Genomic DNA, 11,379 nt, shown 5'->3' on the forward strand with positions numbered 1-11,379 from the left:
TTTAAGTGGACGAGATAAAAGGATTTAACAACATTTAAAAGAATCTCTTTAAAAGATTCTAAAATCATTTTAAAAGTTATGATTTGGTGAAAGCTTCTATGATATTACAATCAGTATGGTTCAAACAAGATTTTATGAATGTGCATCCATGAATTTTTTTTCTATTCATATTTAATATCCAAATCACTTTTATTTGGCATTTTTTACTATGGGTGTAACAAGCATTTCAGTCTCTAAATTAACAACTGAAATGCTGAAATATATTTGGTACACAGCTCAGATTTTAGAAAACTGCTGAAAGGACTTTGACTGGTAACTGGTTGTCTGCATGTAGGTCTAAGAATAATAATAAATATTGCCAAACGCTAAAATATACCTTTGACACGAAAGCATTCACAGACGGTGATGGACACATGTTGTATTCCTTATTGTTATCATACATGTCGCTCTAGTAGAACAAGTCAAATCGGAGGTGAGAATCCCATGATTTGTACTTTAATTAATGTATAATAATATTGCTGCATTAGCAAAATAACTCATTAACTATAATTAGACGTTTTTTATTGTTTTACCAGAAACATAACAGAGATGTAACTTTCAATGTTTTCTATTTAGCTAGATTATTTGTATGTGTAGAAACTTCTGCAGTCTGTTTTAATATACATCAAAACAACTAGTTTATATAAAGATCTTACAGATATTTTACTTGATGCTCATTACTTTTAGTTTGTTTGGCTTTTTATTTTTTTTATTGTTCTATGAAGGTATCATTCACTATGCCTAAATATTTATGCTTAACTAGATTATTTTAAGATAAATAAAAACAGAATAACATTTCTAAACTATACTATCTCTACCTATTTATAAAGCAGCTTTGAAACTTTTTATTCATGTGGACATGGTGTATATCTGCCTCTGTGTGTGTGTGCATTTGTAAGAACGGATACACAATACAAAGACTAAGAGATAGTCACCCTTCCAAACTCTATTTTTCTGTTCGTTTTATTAATTTTATCAAGTTTTATAAATATTCGTGAAATGGTGACTTGAATACCCTTTACTGGACACTGAGGAAAAAGTCGCATAAACGATGATATCAACCTTGTAAAGGAGATCTCTAGTTTTACTTAAGATTATTAATTTTTTTAAAGATTAATACACAAACAGGTATGTTCTTTAATTTATTCAGGATTAGTTCCAGCGAATCGCGATCGTTTCACCAAAGAGCATAGTGTAAGCGAGCGCGCACACACACAGAAGTGGTAAAAGATCGGAGGTCGACAAAATCCTTGAAAAGCAAACAACAGAGACCATCCTGGATAATTTAGTGCCGGAGCATCCATCACCTAATACTGAACAGGTGTTGTCTCCCTTTAGAATACAAAAACTAAGTAAAACACCAACATGAAACAACATCAGAGGACACAGGCTCTCGTACTGAAGGAGGCTGAACACATCAATCTTTACAGCCAGCGCTTGACCTCACAGAGTTCATGTAATATCGATGACTTATTAAGCCAAATAGTTAAGTCCATTTCGACGATTGCTAACAGTCTTAGTTATTAGCCGAGTCTTGGCACCTCAGATGTTACGAGTGTGTCGACTGCTAAACAGGACATGACACCTCTACACTTCTCACCCAGTTGGTATATTTGTAGGATCTTTATGTCTAAAATAAATAAATGAATAAAAGAATAAATGATTTGGAGTGTATTATATTCGTATTAAACTTGAATGAGACAATCATCAATGTCACTAGAGTTGTGAAATAAAGTCACACTAAATGATACTTAAACACAGTTGTGTTGGTTGTGTTCATCTTGTCAGTTTAGGAAGACAATTCTCTCTCAGAACGACGACGATCGGTTGCCGATGTTATAAAAATCGAAAAAATCCAGTGAAATCGACCCTTGTGTCCTTCCGCCGAGTAACCACATAGCTTCCCGAGATGGTCAAGAAGATGAGACTGGTGTGACGTCAGTCAGAGACGGACATCAAGTGTCGTGATTATTTGACGTCAGTCGGAGATGGACAACAAGTGTCGGTGATCATTTGTGACGTCAGTCGGAGATGACAACAAGTGTCGGTGATTATTGTGACGTCATCGGAGACGGACAGCAAGTGTCGGTGATCATTGTGACGTCAGTCAGAACGGACAGCAAGTGTCGGTGATCATTGTGACGTCAGTCAGAGACGGACAGCAAGTTCGGTGATCATTGTTAGGGTTTGAACTCGTGCTCGTGGTGTCTCGTGAGTTAATTTAGGTTTTAAAGTGAACTTTCAAACACAGTTTTAAAAATTCTAGAAAACAGTTTGCCTCACTTGTAAGCAGTCTGGTCATGTGTCATAAATCACGACGGAGAACGAGACTTCGTCTACCAGTGATGCCCAAACCTTTTTCGGCCTGCGGCCATATCCATTCGGACAACCGTATCGCGGGCCACTTCACCGCAAAATACAAAAAGGAAAAAAAAAATAGAGCAGATACCATTTTTTATTAGAAACAAGTTGTACTTACCAATTAATTATTGGTAATTGAGTATATTTGAAGTTGTTTCCCGAAACCAACTTCTGAATGTCCGGCCCTCATCGTAGAGAACACCAAGTCGGAGCACTGAATCGAAATGTTCGTTCATCGAAAAAAGAGATGAAACGCCCCTACATACGGGATAAATACTTCTTCTTCCCTTTTTTTTTTCGTTTTTTTTAAGGTCTTCTTTATCACTAACATGCCGATTTCCTGCACTGTGCAGAAGTTTCGCGGCGGATGACACCACATCGCGCCGGATATGGCCCGCGGGCCGTAGGTTGTGCATCCCTGGTCTAAGCAAACGAAAGAATCCCTGATAATTTCTCTTATTAAACACAACGTGCTATAAAACCTTCAACTGTTTCCATATTAACAGACGCGAAAATAGACGAGATTCAAATGGAACATAGAAACTTTTACTGTTTTTTTTGTTTTTTTTATAATAAATTGATATTGTGTTCTTTTAGTTTCTAGAAGTGATATAACACATTTCTTTTCCGTAACTACACGGTTTTCATGACTAAATATGTTTAAAATCACTGATAAGGTGTCAATCTCTTCATGGGTCTATGCTCATTGAAATGCAAATACAAAAGATGGCAGAAACAAGTGTGTACTCTGCGATGATGTTGTGAAGCCAACCCCCTCGACCACAGTACAGTGCTTACAATTGTGACCGACAAGAATTTGTCTGGTGTGTCCACCAGAAGTCAATACAACACACTGTTTTGTCATCGTCCATTCCGCTAACAGTGCATTCACTCATAAATCTCACATGGATGTGCAGTGCGTTTCACTTAAACATCTTTACAAAGTGCATCGCTATACACTTGCCTACTACGAAAACAAAGACTTGGATTAATGACGAAACCCACAAAACAATGTTCAGTTGGATTCTTTGCCTGGAATACTGGTGTGGAAATATAGTTATAATGATTCTGTAACCTCAAAGTAAAATACTATTTCTCTGAATGTGGGTTAATATTTACTTCCGTTCTCGAGAACACACGTACAACAATACTGAAAGACGTCAACAACATGGACATACAAAGTAAGTGGAAAAGTTGTGTTTACTTCGTGAAGCCCTTAACAAATAGAAATGGTGTAATTGTTGTTCTTCAGCCAGACAGAGCCAAGTCACGACAAAAGCAGCCTGCCCAACATGCAAAGAAAAAAAGAGCGCCGAATGAGATCTAACTCCGGAGAGACATCATCTGATGGGGTAGAGAGAAAATCTAGTTTATATGGGATGCTCGTCATGCTGACCTTACTATGTACAGTTTCTTCCTATTCACGTTCATCTAAATCCGGGATTCACTACTTCGCAGGGTCTTGTTGTTATTTTTTTTTTTGAGTGAAGATATCGATCCTACTTCCGCTCTAGAATTATCGTTCTACAAATACCATTTAGAATACTTCAACAGAAAAAAGACAAAAATTTACGTATATTTGTATTTCTATAAATACCATGTTTATTTGTAGAAAGAAAGAAATAATTGTAACAGAAATCCTTGCTATGCAACGTAAGCGACGAGCCATGATTTTATCTGTAGGCCCATCGCACCATTCGCATCAGGTTTGAGTTTTCTCTGAGTACAGTTATAATTTTTTTTATAATAATTGTTTATCTACTGTATTTAATACCATGATTAATATATTACTTTACACTCACATATATGTTTTAATGTGTACAGTTATTATTGCATGGTATGTCCTATTTCGCAGAAATTCTTATCGAGAGCCGGCTGGTCTTGAACCCTATCCCCCGGATAAACGATGGAACACTGTATTTGCATGTTTGTCAACATGAATCTTGGGAACGAAAGCTTAAAAAAATCATTTCATAGACAGGTGAAACACTAACATTCAGTGTTCATGATACAAGCTTCCCTAAAAAACAGCTTGTAAAGAAAATAAAAATATAACCACACAGAATAACTTAACACTAAAATCAATCCTATTAACAATATGATTTTTTTAAAAAGCAGTAATTATAATATTAATAATGTATTCGACATTCTGTTTTGAAGTACAACAGGCTCTCACATCATTATAATACAAAGTGTGCACAATCAGTGGATATACAGTCTTAGCAGAGGCGGCGTTAGGAACCATTAGAACAACGCCGGAGGCCTGGGCCGACCATCTGCCGCGGCCGGGTCCTGGCACGTGTATCAACATCCCTATTATATGATTCCGAAGCACTGATTTATATACATTAGACTGACCAATTTGCGAAATAACGCACGAATTAGTTTAATTGTTCCCTAACCTTCCACCGTTTGTGACGTAGCGGTTTTTTCTTAAAGCGAAATAATATAGTGACGACAACTTAATAAACTGCTTTTATTATCGTTTAAGTTAGAGATGGATTCAAAATCTGCTTAATAAAACTAGAATTTCTTGAACGTCAATTTTCGTCACAACTTGTTTAAACACAGCTAACAATAAGTCATAAAAGATGACCTCGGGCTGAAGTGTCCGGCCCCTTCGAGAGGGGCCTGGGCGCCGCCCATTTGCCACCCCCTAACGCGCCCGCTGTGTCTTAGAACTAGACAAAAGCAACACAACACAACACAAGCAAAGTACAAAGTTTAGTAAACACAGCAATAAAGAGACACGAAATAGAAACACTATTCTCTGGAAGGACAATTTGGCTAAACCATGATTGACAAGACAATAAGAAACCAAATTAATGCATCCTGTCACAACACATTACAGTGTATGGAGCTCCCGTCTTTGAGTTACTGAATCACGTTAATTAGTTATATCCATAACTGGTACAAGTCGCTGAGAAAGCACATGGACAAACCGCGGCACCGTTAACAATTATTTTCCATTGTCTCATTCCTATAGATTAATGAGATAGTAGTTTTGAAATTGATCATTTTCTTTCTTTTTTTTTTAAGTAAAACGATATATATACCACCAATCTAGCACCAGTTGTTTTCTGGCTGTAGCCGTCTTTTTATCTTAGTAAGCACCTACTACCTGTAATTTTATACTTGTGTGTGTCTTTATTCACTGTAATTGTAAGACAAAAAAAGTTTCTATCAGTGGTGTAATGCGAAATAAATTGGTGCAAATCATATGCATTACAGAAGGAAAATAACAGTAACGATGATAAATTAAAAGAACAAATACAGAAAACATAAAAGGAACCAAGTAACAAAAACAGAGGCGTATCGTATTTTTCATGAAGAAGACAAGCAGGAAGATCATTAAGCGGAAACAGGGAAGAGGTGAGAAAGACTAACCACTGAGGACTTATTAGGAGTATGCCCAAGAAATGTGCCTTTTCATATATTTAAAGGTTCAGAGTGGTAGTGTGGCGACCATGATGCAAATATGAAAAAGGGAGGATTCCATTGTTTCGCTAAACAATACCTAGCGGACCATACGTTGTTATTCTGGTTACAGGAAAAAATTAGTAGACTAAAAGTTAGCTTGTTCTGAATGGAGATGAAAGAATTATTTTTCAGTCTTTATATCGCTGTAATAGACTAACATATTAAATAAATGTTTATGTATTTTGCGCGATCGAGCATCATTGCAGTATCTGAGAATAAATACCCTGTACTTTGTTCATAACACAGTACAAGAATTTCTGGTGTGAAAACAGGATATCGGTCTGACTACAAGGTATCCGTTTGTCTCTAATATTTGTACAGGTTAATGTCATAGTTACAAGACTGATTCACCCCACAACTCGAGAACCTTCCCTATCGCAAGACACGTCTACATGGACATGGAGCAGATCCCCATCAGGATGAAAAGTTTGTGTGGCATCGCTGGCTACCGAACTCAGTCGTGCCATAGCCGATGACTGTACACGGCCCTGATATCCCCTGCCACCTACCCGTCTCTTGTTGGAAGACTGGCGTTTCGTGGCTACCTTACAAAAAGGGGGGCAAAACTGTACAATAATATATATATATATATTTACAAAGTTAATACTTTTCTACAAATTATTCGTGTCTTTCGCCAAAATATTTCTTCACTTATCAGATGCTCCAAAGTGGTATCGTACTGTTATTAATTTTTTTCAAGTACCTCGAATGTAAGGTCCGCAACGTTCAACTCTTAAAAAGAAATCCATGCGAGCTTCTTAAGGTCTACAAATTCATTCTTACTTCAAACTGTTACTTTGTATATATTTTAAAAATTTATGTAATTTAACTCGTAAGAATTTATTTTCGGAATATTCATTTTCTTATTGTTAATAAGGCAAATAAATGCAACCATGCAGTGAAATGTATCAATTGTATCTAAACACCTTTGGTGGCAGATTTCATTCTACACACTCAGCTGATAGACGGAGGACGGACTATGTTACACAACAGCAAGATGCGCCTGAATACAAGAAAGGAGTCTTCGAGATTTTCACAGACTAATTCGTAAACAAATATATCGGACACCTAACCTTTGCTACATTGCCTTAGCGGCATGATATCACCATGACCAGCATTGACAGACAGCTTCTAAGAAACGAGCAGACAGTCACCGAGAAAGTGTGTTACACCTTGATAATTCAGAATCCATGTTTATGTTTTTTTCATAAAAAAAGTGTTCTAATTTCACAAAAAAACTACATACTTTAGAAAGCAATTATTTCCTAATAGCGTATTTGCTAGAACTGCTATAAATTTCTTATTAGACGATGAATTTAAAAAAAGAATTGGATTTTTCTTTCTAGAAAGAGATTAAACAAAGCTATAAATATAGTTTATTTGAATGTTTATATAATGTAGAAATATTTCTAATTAGATTATCCCAATGTCTATTTTAAAAGTTTTGGCACATCAAAACTTAAACAGCATATTTTGTTTCAACAATCGCAACTGTCGATTGCCATCATTTGACGTAGTTCAAGTAGATAAAAACTACATTTTCCTGAATAAGAAAATTCTCCACTGACGACATACATCTATCATGATCTTGTGAGACCCGCCTGCACCATCTCTTCCCAGAAAGAGAGATTATTCTCATCAGAAGCCATACCGACTGATGCAGCTAACGTCCCCCTCATCACCAACACCTGCACACACCGCGTCTTCCTGGCTACAGACGCCAAGAGTCCTCCTTGGACACAGCTTGTTGTCTGCCTACATCCTGTCTCAGGAACACTACAGTGCAGTAAATACCCTACCGTAATAACAGATGTTACGGGGAGGAAGTGAAGAAAGGCTGCTCCGCATCACGTGCACCTGTTGCGATCAGCTGACGTAACAACGGAATGCTGCTTCAGCGTCTTCACGCCAGAGGTTGATGACTTCTCACAGACCTGGCAAGACTTTTCCACTGAAAAAAAAGTTTGTCCTACGAAAACTGATCTGTTTAGAACAACTTATGGTGTATAAAGTCTTTAGCAGTCGCATGTAACACAGTCACCCTTGTCTAGTGAAGCAGCAGGAATCTCAATCTTTGATATTGTTCTGTTTTTGATTGGTGTCATAATATACTACTTTTATACCGCTCTTACTTTTTTTAATGAAGAGGAATAAGATTAATGCATTAAAAGACTTTTAAACTATTTTAAAGGTATGATTGGTGAAAGCTATGATATTACAACAGGTATCGTAATCAAAGATTATGATGAATGTGAACCCGTGAAATTAGCTTCTATTCATATTTAATATCCGAATCCACTTTTATTGGCATGACATATGCGTGTAACATGCATCAGTCTCTAAATTAACAACTAAAGCTAAAATATATTCGTACACAGCTCAGATTTTTAGAAAACGCTGAAAACTATGACTAGTAACTGTTGTCTGCATTAGGCTAAGAATAATAATAAATATTGGAAATCGCTAAATTATACCTTTGACAAGAAAGCATTCACAAACGGTATGTGACACAATGTTGCATTCCTTATTGTTATCCCTCTTTCCCTTACATCCACTCGGCTAGTACGCGTGAACAAGTCAGTACTAATCGGACGTGAGGAATCCCATATGTGTACCTGTAATCACTGTTAAATAATATCCTGTCTTCAGCAAAAATAAGCCATTTAACAATAGACGATTTTCCTTATGTTACCAACAACATAACAGAGAAAACTTCAATGTTTCTATTATTTAGCTATATTATGGTTGTAGGAACTATTCAGTCTCTTGAAAACATTAAAACAACTATTTTATTAAGCTACAGAGTATATTGTGCCCGTTACTTATGTTTGTGCCTATTTATTTTACTTTATTGTTCTATAAGATAATTAACTATGTCTATAGTTTCCTTTAAACTATATTATTTAAGATAAATAAAAACAGAATAACATTTCTAAACTATACTTGCCTTCTATTATAAAGCACTTTGAAAGTTTTGTTGAAATGATCACAAAATACTCCGCTAGTAACAAATTACACAAATACTCAAGGAACTTACTCGCCGCCCGATCCCACCACACAGAAACTTTACAATTCGTCTCTGTCAAATGTTTATGATGCTACAGCCAACCGTACCCACCCACACGAAACTGGACTCTAACTTAAAATTCACTGTTGGTTCAATGTAATAAACTAAAAAGCCCAGATTCTCCACCTGCAAGGCGATAAACATTCATCTTATCAGTCTTCCAATACAACAATGGAAATACTATATATCATTCAGTTTTTATATATTATCTCAGAGTCACAACTGCTTAATCAATTCATAATGCTAGTATGTCAAAGATCTCTTCGTCATGGTACTTAATTTAAAGCAAAAGAATATCTCATGTACTCTACATCTCTAGGACTGCAACCACTCGACACACAGGCATATAAACAGCCACACTTGTAAATACATTCTCTCATGATAACCAATCAATAAATAGATCAGTCATATTGTGATTCAATACTGAGTTTCTCATATTGAAGTTGAACCCCAAAAAAAAAACAATTCCATTCTTTCAGGCATCATAAAAAGATGTCTTAAAAAAAATTTATCAAAAACCTTTAGTATTTAATTTGTTATAAATTTGTGCGCTTTTAGTTGTTACTATTTCCTTTTATGACTAATTAGGAATAAAGATACTTGTACTAACAGCCAGTTATATATCTCCCCAATTGGGCGTATAAGTCTCATAAATATTTACACTTTGTAGATTCAAAAATGTTATTTAAAACTAAAAGCCAAATATTTTTGAACACACATCGACAAATACGTCCCTGGTGGCAAGAAAGTCTTAATGCGAACGTGCGTTCTATGCGAATATTTATCCGAAGTTGTATGTGCTATGAAATCCAGAAATATATTGCACTTATGAATAAAAGATCCATCTTCTGCATTAATAATCTACTTTCAGAACACTAAGAATCTGTCTGTCATTTACTTGACACAAGTTAACATATTCTGATCAATATGCTCCCATTTCATCATCAGTTGTCTTCTGAACTTCGGCATATGTTTCCTACAACACACATAGTCTCACAGGTATATTTCTTTCTACTTTATTAAAGCAATTGGTAATAAAATTAAACGCAAGCCTAACACACTATCTCAAGTGCCTAGATCGCATACACCACCCCTTTCCGACTCCATATTCAGTTTCATTTCTCTTATGTACAAGGATAAATTATACAAAACTGGTCTCGAATATGACCACACCTATGATCCGTGTATTGGTTTTGTATTATTATTCATTATACCCCTTGACATTTATCAATTCATCAGTTGATTGTGGTTTGCTAGGATTCTACTATTTGAAAGCTTCGACTGAAGGATCTGCATCATCAGCCTCTCATGTGCAAAGTTTAAGTGCAATTACTAAAACTACTTCAGACTATTAGAGACATCACGATTAGCAACATAGACACTCGAGATAGGTTCATGGTCCCTAACTTAACCACATGAATCTCCTTAAAAAATTAATCCCAAGACTGCCCAGATTCTGCGCAGTCGCGTTTGGGAAACGGAAGCTCTTCCTTATATATTTCATCCAACAAACTATGAAGCCAGAAAAAAATGATTTTTGAAAATCCAAAGCATGTTTCTTCATTTCGTCATGTGCATATATTAATTATTTCCAAAACAACGACTAAGTAAAACGCAACATACAATGTCCTCTCATGGCCATAAGGAATATACATCCACAGCACACAAAAAAATAAAAAAAATAATTTCGAAAAACCGCACCAACAATCACAAAACAAAAACATAAAATTAGACACCGAAGTAAAACCAGTAGTTTGTCACTTGCCATGGCTTGTTTTGGAAAAAAAAAATCAAAGCACTTTGCGATGGCCTTCAAATTAAAATTCCTCTCAATCGGAACACATACCTGTAACCCTTACAAAACGCATTCTGAGGCCAATCCACAGTTCAGATCTCAACAGCAATCGCAAACGATGCCCTCTAAAGGCTGGCAAACCAGCACATCAGGACTACAAAAGAATGTAATACAAATTCTAGAGTCGTGCCTCTCTACGAATATATAGCGGACTCTCTCGCTGTTAAACTTCACCACTATACTGAGCAGCTCATGTTCATTATCGTTAGAACATCACAAGTTGCATCATCGAACATGGCATAATCGACATAAACATCAACCTTTAAATCATCTCACGAACAGACAACAACTTTCCTCTCCACCATACACATCGCCACCCGCCACACCCATACCACTCAGCTGCGGCCAAGCCCTCTTCAGTCTTCATCCAGACTTGGCTTATACCCTCTTTTAAGCCCCTCCAATAACCAGCTTCACTACGCAAGTACAACACCACACGCTCTCCACTGCAGGCAGCTGTGGTTTCCTACCTGACGTGAAGTTGGTGGCATCTTGTTAACATTTAAAGATATTCATTGAGTCACATGTTGGTAACAGGTACACACAACAGACGGAAGAAAAACATGATTATCTCCTT

This window comes from Pomacea canaliculata, linkage group LG3 (assembly GCF_003073045.1).
Source record: "Pomacea canaliculata isolate SZHN2017 linkage group LG3, ASM307304v1, whole genome shotgun sequence".
NCBI classification, from domain to species: domain Eukaryota; kingdom Metazoa; phylum Mollusca; class Gastropoda; order Architaenioglossa; family Ampullariidae; genus Pomacea; species Pomacea canaliculata.